We start from the raw sequence: 8,269 nt of genomic DNA, 5'->3' as shown, positions 1-8,269 counted from the left end.
CCTGATTGGTCAGCTTTTATTACATATATTTCATGATAGAACTTACCGGTCATCCAAAACAATGCGGTGTGCTGGGTTAAATGTGCTCATTGTATGTGCGTAGCCTACATATGATGGTATTTTGACCAGCTGAGAACTTGCGAAGAGCTTATAAAATGTGTTAAGGAGTCAAAACAGTGGCAGGAATCAAACAAAGATGCGAGGAGACGTGGTTCTGATGACTGTACCGAACTGTGATGGGCAACATCACGACTATGGTGAGAAAAAACAGGTATGCTTGAGCATTCTGTCCTTTTTAAGTTCGCATCTTGTGACATGATGTCCCGTTTTTGGTTCGTTTACATGTCTTTGGTCCATGTTGCATTCATATTCCATTCGAATCGAGTTTGTTTGGAAGCGGACCGAGACCCATCTTTTCATCGGTCTCGGCCTGCTTGTTTGGTGCGCACCAGGGTTCGGATGGCAGCTATCACACTTATTCAAATGAACAGCACTAACAGAGCAATAGCACCAGGGATCATTTTAATCGAACCAAACATGCTAAGTGTGAACACGCCCTTACTCTCTGGGCACTGAAGTGCTATGACGGGCAAGGACTCTCTAAATGGCCTAGATCATTCACAGAGGACTATTATGCAATCATCAAAGCCTATCTGACCCAGTTATTCTGGATTCATTACCCAATCTTCCAAGGAAAGTTTTTCTGATTGAATCACCACAATTCACCTATAAGCCCTGTTTACACCTGGTATAAAGATGTTATAACTTGGCAATGTTATTTAACCAATTCAACTAAAGTAGTCACAGATACACTGTATAACATAAAAGTTCAAATCCAACTTACAGAGCAACAATTATTTATTAATCTGATAATTAATATACGAACTTACCGAGCCAAATACCGCCGCCATTACTGAAGATTCACCGGCGCCATAATTGGGGTGATTCTATAATTGTGATTGGTTGCTACTACGTTGGACGATACTGATTGGCTGCCACGAAATAGCAGGTCCCTCCTAATATGGCAGGACTTCCGGCTGTCAACGGCAGCAACTTCATGCTGCCAGTGGCAGCTACTTCCTGCTGCCAGCTGCCGATTTTTCGCTGAACCCCCTCTCAACATTTATTTCGCTGCCGGCAGAATTAACGTCTCTCCAATGGTATGTGCTTTGCCTGCCTTGGCTGTACGCAATGCAGTGCAATATGAAGCTTCAGTGGCCTTTCCATTTAATTTTACAAAAATCTCCCACAATTTTTTTCTGACCTTGAAAGCTGTGAAGTTTTCTGTGGAAAAATTCTGGAGGTTTTCCTGCTACCTCGACATGCTTGATTTCAAGGTTTCACCGAAGTTTTGCAGGTTTCATGCTGTCATTAGCCAAAATCTCCTGACAAACCATACATAAAGGTTGTGGTTCATCAACTGGTCCCGTCCACCTAAATCCTAAACTCAAATACTGATCATCATATTGTCGTCTTTTGGGTTTAAGTCCAGATTAAGTTCAGATTCTGAAGGCTTTGAATCGGGGGGGTCTCAGAAATCGCTCCATTGTATTAACATGCTCGAAAACTCTTGAAACTTTGCACACAGGTCAAAACCCGCGGCCATCATGGCTGAAACTGGTACCCGGGCGTGGCAGGGGGGCTCAACAGAGCCCCCTTGAACGGAGTCCGAAAACTTGGTCCATATATCAAACACGCTTGCATGAATTAATATGAAACTCAGTATACATATAGATCTCATCGGGCTAAACAACTTTTGCACCCTTAAGTTATACGCCAGCCCAACAGGAAGTTGGCTATTATGGGTTGTTTGGGAATTCATCTGATAGCCATCAAACTTGGTGTGCATGAAGTCAAGACATTGAGGATGATTTTTGAAATCTCGAATGGTTTGGCCGTGGCGAGTAAACAAATTTATGGTGAAAAAGGAAAACAAGAAGTGTATTATAACTTCTGCATACATTAACTGATCTTGATGAAACTTCAGCAGTATGTTCGTTGTAAGAGGCCAATCACATGGATGTAACTATTGTGAGTCAAAGTTATAGCGCCACCAACTGGCAGCAAGAAGTGTGTCACTTTCAAAGTGCTTTTGACAAAAGTGGGGGGGTTAGTTTTATCTACTGTAACAAAACTCGGTACTTATATTGTTCTCATCAAGCCGGACAACTGTCAAATTTACAGTCATTAGCTCCAACCAACAGGAAGTCAGATATTTTGGTTTGAATGTGGATTTTTTTATATTTCTGTCACGGTTGTTGAATGCATTGTTTCCTTTTCATCTCGTGTCTGTGTTTGTTTATGTGTGAGTGGGCGTTGTCCCGCTCACGTGTCTGTCAGCGCTCCAGCTGATAATCATTATCATCACCATCACTGTTCACAGCTGCAATTCATTCCCGTTCCCTTCATATACTCACACCATTCTCTGTTCCAGTGTCGGATTGTTTGTTTGAGGTCCCGTGGAGTTTGCCGTGTCAGTGTTCGCCTCGCCGTGTCTTCCTGCTGTTCGTGTTTTTCGTCATTCGGTTTCACCGCACTCCAGCACCGGGATTTGGATTCTTCACCTTACTGCACCAGCGCACCACAGACCATCTAGTCCCTGCACGAGCCTGAGTCGCCGCCCACCAGTGGATCTGAGACTGTGTTTGTGTTGTTCTGAGTTTATTAAATATTAAGAAACCTGCGTTTGCTTCCAGTCTTGTTTCTATCATGACAATTTCAGACTCTTGAGTTTTTAGCTACTCCTCCTAAGTGGTTTATTTTATCCACAATTAAATTTTTCAACATGATAAAAATACATTGAAGATGATAACTGGTGAACAGATATTAAATATCTCAAACGATTTTGCTATAGTGAGGGATTAAATTAATGTCCAAAAAGGAAACACTAAAAGCCTCATATCTTTTAAAAATGTAATTATACACCATTTATTTCTATATAAAATTATACAAATATCAGAACTAAACCCATTTTATATTTTTTTTTCAAGAATTATTTATAAGTTTAAAAACAGTAATAGTACTATTTAGTCAAAAAAAAAAAAAAAAATCAAGTCATACATACTGACCTCTTGTGTTCAAAATAAGGTACCTATTGTATGTAGATATAAATATATTAGGTATTGTCAGGTTTGCACACACACGAAGCAGACAAGATGGTAGGTTTGATATTTTAACCCCCAGAGGTCGACGGTATCGCCGGCGATACCAGCTCGCTTTTTTTTTATCAGTGTAAAAGAAACTCATAAATACTCGATTTGATTTTCCATAGGAGTTTCATACATCAATCGATTCTGTTAAATGTGTATTATTTTTGTGTATACTCACAATAAAAACAAAGTGTTGTGCTTTTTGCCAAATAAAGAAAAATAAATACGAGGCGAGTTCTGCCTTCTCTCTGCCAGTGTAGTCCATTCTGAAACGCGTCCGAAAATGAGCAATAACTCAGTGAATACTCAGTCAAACAGGCATACAGACACACAGGCATGAAGCTTGAATTATCTTCTTTTAAATGAAGTAATTTATATAAAAATCAAATATTCTCATCTTGTGAAATCTGTATTAAAAGAGAGCGATTCCAGTCGACCTCATTAGAGCTAATTCAAATGTAATGTGACTCCGCCCACGGAGAGCGCGCGCTATTCAAACGCAAATGGCTGAGGTAATCCGCGCAATCCTGTGAACGCCCCCATATCAGCTGAGAAAACCAAAACACAAGTTTATTCAGATCATTACTTGTTTACACCGTCTCGCAGCGCTGTGAGGAATAATGAGGAATACGAGGAATACGAGCTGAGGAATACTAGTAAGTTTTTTTTCCTTCTCGGGTTTCTGTTTATGAATGAATGAACGGCATAGATGCCCGCTGTTTACCACAGCTGGCAAAAAAACAATATTACGTGACAGTTCTCCATTATGGACGCGAGCGCTCTAAAAAAAAGCACTAAAAGACTTTCAAACTTTCACAGAGACCTCAAAACAGAAAGTACAAATCCTTTCTTTAAAACGAATTTCGTTTTGTATCAATTGTATCTTAATTTTAATAATTTTTTCATTAACAAATTTCCTGGATTTAAAGTAAATAGGCCTATAGGCTAGCAATCACAACATAAGGTGCTTGAACTGGAGATCATCATGAACCAGACCATAGCCTACTCGCCTCACATGTCTAAAAAATGTGAAATATATTTACAGAAAGCTGGTTCTAAACAAAACCATCCAAAACAAAAAACTATGTAGCCTAATAAATGTGCATTTCTCCGTGCATTCACTAGCCTACTGCGAAGATCGCGAGTCAATAGCCTATCTTCATCTTTACCTTCGCGTGTGTGAATGAATGATGATGTTTTAGCAAACTGTATTGCTATACTGAGATGAGTAAAAATCGACTGAAATATGTTGAAATAAAATGTAGGCTATTTGTATAAGCAACGTATTAAACTGCAAATTAACAATATGCCCTAATATTTCATGAAAACAACCTTACAGTCAGGCGAAATATGAAAGACAACATCTTGTTGACTAGATTTGGGTACAGTTTTTACTGTAGAATATACTGCCACGTCAAATAAGCTTTTGTTTAGCAATTTCTATATATAAAATTCTATTTTTGTCAAAAATAAAGTCATCAACTAAGATGTTAGCTGTTCCAATGTTGACTAAATTCAAACTAATGAATACATAGATAAAATGTAGGCCTATAATCTTTTTTTTTTTTTACAAAGAAAGAGTACACTTGAAATATTGTTGAAATTGTAATTATTGTTGTAATTGTAACCTTTTTAATAAAATAGCAAAACATATTTACAAGATAGATGTAAGCAAAATCTTAAATGGTCAATATAAGTCTTCTTCTAAATATATCTTTTGTCCTTGCATTGTGGCTCAGTCAGTTTCACACCTGAGTGAATGGCTCATCATTATGCAGAGTGGGTGGGACATTGTATTTCTCAGGTGTAAACCACTCCTCGTTCACGCCCCCCTCGCATATTGGCTTTCCAAGCAAAACCTGTTTTACATCAATTTAAATCAATGTATGGTTTTATGTGAACGATAAAGCAAGACTATTTTCACATAATTTTGAAGAAAAAACTCTAGGTGAGGACATCCATTAGTCAAAAGTCTTATTGACACATATTTACTATGTGTTTTGTGGCCTTATTTCAGAAATTTTAGTTTTTAGTTTTTTCAATATCCATGCATAAACATTATTCTCTCAAAAATGAAAACATGTACATACACATGGCTCACATATTATTGTAGCCATGTTTGTGCTTTATAGAGTGAATTTACACCTTTGCCATTAATATGTTTATAAGCAACTGAAAAAAGCACAAATGTCAGGGCATGTCAGAACATCTCAAGGGCCCCAAAAACAGCCCAGACCCCAGAGGGTTAATAGCAGAATGGATTGGACACAGCGTGAAAGGTGAGTAAACAGGAAGTAGATAATCAGATGAAGCTTAACTGAATGATAACCAAGTCTATCTCTCTTTTGCAGATGAAGATGATGAAGTTTCTCTGAAGACGGAATGAAGACAGGCTGAAGAAGATCGGGATCGACGATGAGTATGCAGGTAGGTAATGTAGAAGGTCTGAGTGTCATGAATCAACGAAACCAGACGATGACTGAAGGGTGAGTGCTGAATATAAAGGGTGAGACTGATGAGGGAGTGCAGGTGATGCTGATGATTGATGATGAGAGAGTGAGTGCAGGTGTGCGCCACGGAGGATTCTGGGGAGTGTAGTGCACACACACAGGTGAAGGCAGATGAACGTGACAGAACTCCCCCCTCCCGCTAGGCGCGTCCCGCGCCGAAGAAGGTCCAGAGAGGAGATGATGGAGAGAGAAGCCAAGGAGGAGCAGGATGAGGAGATGGCCACGGTGATGACGGCAGATCCGGGGGCCACGGTGATGACGGCAGATCCGGGGCCACGGTGATGACGGCAGATCCGGGGGCCACGGTGATGACGGCAGATCCGGGGCTTCAAGGATCCCCCATCGAGCCGGAAGGACCCGGAGCAGAGGCGACACCACAGGTCCAGAGGGCCAAGGCGGATCTGAAGGGACGAAGGGCAGAAGCGCAGCCGGCAGCTCGGAGTCCTATGGTGGAGCCAGGGTGACGGCTGACCAATGCGGAGATGGAAGGACGAGAGAGCCTGGCGGAGCTAGAGGGCTGACAGGACACGGCGGAGAGGAGGACACTATGGGCTGAGGATGAGCTGAAGGGTCGGAGGAGCAAGGTGGAGTCTGAGGTTCAAGGGACAGAGGCGAAGACAGAGGATCCAGGGGCCAGGGCGATGTTGAGGCCTGGACACCCTGAGGCGGATAAACAGAGACACGGGCGAGTAGCTGTGGATGAGCCGAAGGGTTGACAGGGCTCAGCAGAGGCAGGGCAGGAGAACAGGATGACTCAAACAGAGGAGGTGGGAGAGGGAGGCTGGGTGGGAACAGCCTCTTGGAGAATACTGGGCTGGGCGGGACCAGCGGCGAAGAGGGCTTTGAGCTGTGCGGAACCAGTGGTGAAGGCTCTGGGCTGGACGGGACCAGCGGTGAAGGCTCTGGGCTGGACGGGACCAGCGGTGAAGGCTCTGGGCTGGACGGGACCAGCGGTGAAGAGGGCTCTGAGCTGGATGGGACCAGCGATGAAGAGGGCTTTGAGCTGGGCGGAACCAGCAGTGAAGAGGGCTCTGAGCTGGACGGAACCAGCGGCGAAGAGGGCTCTGAGCTGGACGGGACCAGCGGCGAAGAGGGCTCTGAGCTGAGCGGAACCAGCTGTGAAGACGGCTTTGAGCTGGACGGAACCAGCGGCAAAGGTAGCTTCAAGCTCGGCGGGATAAAAGAAAACAATAGTTCTGCGGGCATGACGCTGTCAGTCTCTAGCTCTGCGGGCATGACGCTCACTGTCACAGGCGCGGCGGGCATGACGCTCTCAGTCTCAGGCTCGGCGGGCAGGACGCTCTCAGTCTCAGGCTCGGCGGGCATGACGCATACTGCCTTGGGCTCGGCAGATCTGGCGTGAAGTGCGGGCTCAGCTGGACTGGCGTTAAGTGCAGGCTCGGCTGGACTGGCGTGAAGTGCAGGCTCGGCTGGACTATGGATGAGGATGGATGGCGTGGCGAAGATGGCTGGAGACGGTGGCGTTCCGGACCCGAACTGGAATGCCGGCTCGGCAGGAACCAACTGGATGATGAACGGGGCTGAGTTGAATAGGGACAACAGGTTAACTCTGGAATCCAAAAGATTCTGCATCTTTGGTCTGGTCTTCTGTCAGGTTTGCACACACACAAAGCAGACAAGATGGTAGGTTTGATATTTTAATAGCAGAATGGATTGGACACAGCGTGAAAGGTGAGTAAACAGGAAGTAGATAATCAGATGAAGCTTAACTGAATGATAACCAAGTCTATCTCTCTTTTGCAGATGAAGATGATGAAGTTTCTCTGAAGATGGAATGAAGACAGGCTGAAGAAGATTGGGATCGACGGTGAGTATGCAGGTAGGTAATGTAGAAGGTCTGAGTGTCATGAATCAACGAGACCAGACGATGACTGAAGGGTGAGTGCTGAATATAAAGGGTGAGACTGATGAGGGAGTGCAGGTGATGCTGATGATTGATGATGAGAGAGTGAGTGCAGGTGTGCACCACGGAGGATTCTGGGGAGTGTAGTGCACACACACAGGTGAAGGCAGATGAACGTGACAGGTATGTGACTGTGAGGATATTTTCCCACCGGTTAATCGACGTGTGACACCGGCGGGGGCTTTTAAATTGCTAATATAAAAGTGAAAGTAAAATACTCGCACGGACATTGATAATGGTGTGGAGCAGAGCGAGCGTTTTCAATTAATTCCTATGGAAGTAGGAATGATTTAAAAAACATTCACTCTGTTCTGCTTGCTCCTCACCATGGACGCGCACCGTTATGAATGCCCGTGCAGCCGTGCACTTTTTAGTTTCACTTTAACCCTCTGGGGTCTGGGCTGTTTTTGGGGTCCTTGAGATGTTCTGACATGCCCTGACATTTGTGCTTTTTTCAGTTGCTTATAAACATATTAATGGCAAAGGTGTAAATTCACTCTATATAGCACAAACAGGACTTCCATAATATGTGAACCACATGTATGTACATGTTTTCATTTTTGAGAGAATAATGTTTATGCAAGGTTATCGAAAAAACTAAAAATTAAAGTTTCTGAAATAAGGCCACAAAACACATACTAAATATGTGGCAATAAGACTTTTGACTAATGGATGTCATCGCCTAG

The sequence above is a fragment of the Abramis brama genome (assembly GCF_963993115.1).
Source record: "Abramis brama genome assembly, chromosome: 9".
NCBI lineage: Eukaryota > Metazoa > Chordata > Actinopteri > Cypriniformes > Leuciscidae > Abramis > Abramis brama.
This window is presented reverse-complemented; position numbering follows the sequence as displayed.